Raw genomic sequence first — 4,521 nt, forward strand, 5'->3', positions numbered from 1 at the left:
ATTTGTACTATATGTCTGTTAAGATGTCCAAATACTTATTACATAGTGTGAATGTTCGTACAAACGAAATTTATTAAAAGTAACAATGACACACTACTGTAAACAACTACCCAATGAATTAATTGGTGCCTTAGACGGATTTTACATCACCAAAATATCTTTATCGACCAGATCATTTATGTATTTAATTTTTAATTTTCTTTTTTTAATATTATGTTTAGAGTGAAATTAATTAAAAATCTTATACGTGCATATGGCCGTTTGCTACCACTCCTATTTTAAAAAGAGTATTTGAACACTACTTTTGTTCAAAGCAAAAGTTAAGCCCAAAAGGGAAAGGTTTGGCTAATTCAGATTGACGTTGAGATTGATAGGAATGTCCGATTTTGCAATCTAAACTAAAACCAAAGGTAGCCGGTAATTGGCTCCTATTCCTCTGCCACGCCTCTTGAGTTCCTCAGAAGAGCCACTTTGGCTTCACCTTTCCATACATCTTACCCCCTGCATTATAATCCTTCCTTCAAGATTTAAAGTAACTCACTATGTCAATTTTTATGACTTTTATAGCTTCAAGCATCAACAAAAGTGAACAAAACTTGAAGCAACCTTTTTTTTTCAGGTAGTCTTCTATCAGGTAAATTCTAATATACGAGGGGATATCTAGAGGTAACCAACTTATTCTAAACAGAGTGAGGGGGTTCAAGTTTTCATTCCGTAGAGTCACCACGAAAAAAAAGTAAATCCCCTTCTCCTACCCCCTGACCAAACTCGAACCGGCCTAGTCTTGGCAATCTGGAAACTGCGGCGACGCAGGTTCGGATCCACCCTGGGGACTGACATCGACTTTTTTAATTTCTGTTGCGGTCCCACGAAATGAAAACTTGACCCCCCGAGCATGGTTAGGCCAGATTAGTCCTCCAGACCTCTTGATAGTCTCCTCCTTTCCTCTCGGATGTCAGAAATGACCAGAAAGAGTCATAAAAAAAACGTTACGAGGTTGATAAGGTTACCTTGGGTAAAAATGGCCTAAAAACTTGAGTAACTAATGAATAGAACGGCATTTTCACCAGTATAATATAGATTTTTTATTTGATTTCCTATAGAAATTCCTCATAATATCCCGCCTCATTGAAAATTTGAGAGAATTTTGCACTCTAAAATGTCTGAAAAAAGTTAGGGGATTATAAATTGTTTATCATTCTAATAATTGTTTGCTCTTACTGTATGAAGTATTTTCGTGAAAACTCCTTCCAATTAATAAATTTGTTTTATACATTTTTTCATCAACAGTTCTTTTCGCGTCTTCAGGATCGACATGCCTCTATTATATACAAAAGGAATAATTCCATTAACTCCTTAACTCCACACGCCATATTTTTAACATATGAAATGTTTATCATAAGTTATTAAGTTCCTATTAAGGAAGAAGTTTTCACAAAAATACCTAATACAGTAAATGGGTTGATATCAGCCCAATAGTACCTTCGAGTAAGGCTTAATTGTGCCCCACCAGGTTTCATTCATAAAACCCTAAAATTGTGGATGTTGAGGACGGTATCAATTTTTTGAAAAACCCAGTATGAATGAATAGTAATATATCGATCACTATCCTATGTATACATATTAACACTTCCGATTATTAAAATAATTAAAACAGAAATCAGATTAGTATTTTGAGAATTAATATCGAAAACATGTATTAGTTTAGATTACATAAATCACAATCCTATTTATTAATAATTAGCATGGAAAGATTCAGACTATTGTGTATTTGTAAGTATATTACATTTCATAAATTGCATATAGTAGACAAGCTGTGTAATCCCGGGCTAACCCCAGGGGCCAGGGTACCTGCTCGATGGTAATGGCCTGTTAGAAGGAGATTTATTATGGGGCTATAACAGCCCGGCTTTTGTGCCCCGGATTTTCCGCCAACTAATTATCGCTGATCAAGCTCTCCTTGTATCATTGCCATCTTCACTCTAGGGAGATACAGCCTAAGACCAATTTGGAAAGAGAATAATGAAGTTACATTTCATTATTTTGGAGCATTAAAAAAATTAATAATAATAAATAAATCTAAGGTAGAGCACTTCCAAAGGAAAAGACATTGCCTAACACATCTATAGTTATAGTCAATGGTTCCCAACATATTTTTTTCTAAGAACACTCCATCCAATCGCGATAATGGCAGCGACTCCATAAAGTCTAAAAATCATATGTAAAATTTGTTTTTTATCATAAATGAAGAACTGAAAAATGAATATGTAACACAGTTTGTTCTTCAACGCTTTCTAAAAATTAAGTGGAAATTGTTTCTTGGATGAAAATAAATTTATTTTACTATATGTAAACACGGGTCTAACATTGTTTAATCTTTAATTTCAATTATATGAAAAAAAGATAACTTTAAAAAAAATATTTAAAATTTAATTTGTCATTGCTCGATACCTTTTATCAAAGATATCGGCTAAAAAAAAGCGGGTTTAGGTTGCAAAAACACAAAAGTACAACCAAAAAAAAATTATTAAAGTTGCTAAAGCAGGACATATAGCCTTGGAAACAATCCTGTATACAAATTACTGCTTGGAATTGAGGATTTTTAGACAAATCCAGAGTCACACCGATAAGTTAATCCATTACATCATTTAGCCTTAACAATGATTTCATGGTTATGGTTTTCCAAAGAAATGGTTCTGAATTCTTACAAAAGTAAAAAAAACAAAAAAACTTATAATTAAAAGGGAGTAACTCGTATTATTTGTTTTGGTATGACTTATTAATGGTCGATTATGAATACAATGAAAGTATTCTTCCGGGTCTTGAACTAAAATGATAAGAATACAGCAATAAAATTCTTTGTGGGAGTATCGATAAGTAGTGGGTACACAGAAAAACGTGAAGTATCAGAAACTTTCAGTCACGAAATTGCATCTTCACTATAAATTTGACGGATTGTCCAAATTCATGTTGCCTTCGTTACTATTATTATCCTGGTTATATTTTCAATTGAAAAATTCAATGGATCTTTGGCCGCCCTAACCAGCATCCTCCACCCCTACCTGTATTGGTCGACTATCGTACTTTCCAGTTTGCTGCATGCATCTCTTTCGCATCTTAATTATGGATTTTGGACTTGTTTCAAGTTGTCACTTTCCAATTATAGTGGAATTCATTGTTATGTAGAGACATCCTGATGGATTGCTTCGAGCTACATGCCCTCACCCATCTTAATCTCCTTTCCTTCAAATTATTGGATATTGACTGACCAGTCTCTGCAAGCAGCTATCTGTTGGTCCATTTCCGTGTGTTGAGGCTCTGATCCCAGATCGCTCTGGTAATTGTGCGGAAGACTTTCCTTTCAAATTTCTCAATTCTGCTTTTTTTGGTGCCCAGATTTTGCAGTCGTATATCAGAGCTTCCTTTATCAAGGCTTTGTACATCTTTCTGTCTCAGACCTGTCCCTATTTAAAAGGTTTAAGATACTTCTCTTTGTATCAAGACACTGCATTTAGGATCATTTGTATATGCGTTTGTAAACTTCCCCATGATCCTCAGTTGTTATGATATTCCAAAGACAGCTAATATCTGTGGAATTACAAGCTGCTTTGAAATCGACAAATAATGAGTGCACATCCTGACATACTTTCAATCGTTTTTCGATTGTACGTTTCGGTCTTAAGGTCTGGTCTAGCATGTTCTTTCCTTCTGATCCCTGCCTGGATGTCTATTATATTCTCGTAATAGCGATATTACAATTAGCAGGGCATATGTCATTATCTTGTAAGCTACAGGAAGGTGTCCTAGGCCTTTATAATTGCAACACTTATACTTGGATTCCTTCTTTAGGATATGTCTAATTAGGTCTACGTGCTTATATATTTTCTAGATTAGTTTGAATAGCTTGGCTTTCAGAGGTTTTCCACCATATTTGAACAGGTATGACAGAACCTCATTTAAGCCTGTCGATAGTTATTTCACCATCCAGAATATCCAGTTTTCCGCCTCTTGTTGATTTTTGTCCTCTCTATATGATATCTCAGTATGATCTATGCCCTCATCGTTCGCATGCTCTTCATGTTTCAGAAGTTCCTGGAAATGTTCTGTCAAGTTGTCTAATATCTTTCCCTCATATTTGCCTGTTTCTCGCTCTATAACATTTTCCTCATCGTTTTATGAACCATTTCTTACCTTTTCATTTCTACTGAATACCTATTACTTCCTTGGCTGTTTCTTTCAGCTATGTATCTGAGGCCAAACACACGTGCACATATTTATAACTTTTTGTGGATTATGTGACGTTTCGCAACTTTATTGTTTGCATAGTCATGCCTTACAATGAAAAACAGTTTTTTAGAACATATAATTTAGTTGTTTTTTTTAAATTAGTTGAAGAAATTTTGCGTTATAAAAAAATAGTTTTTTCATTGTAGGGCATGACAATGGAAACAGTAAAGTTACGATGCGAAACGTCGTCTCAATATATTTGTCTTATTCACTGGTCCTCAAGATCCACAATAT

This window comes from Halyomorpha halys, unplaced genomic scaffold (genome assembly GCF_000696795.3).
Source record: "Halyomorpha halys isolate HHAL.00 unplaced genomic scaffold, Hhal_1.1 Scaffold1072.1, whole genome shotgun sequence".
In the NCBI taxonomy this organism is placed as follows: Eukaryota; Metazoa; Arthropoda; class Insecta; order Hemiptera; family Pentatomidae; genus Halyomorpha; species Halyomorpha halys.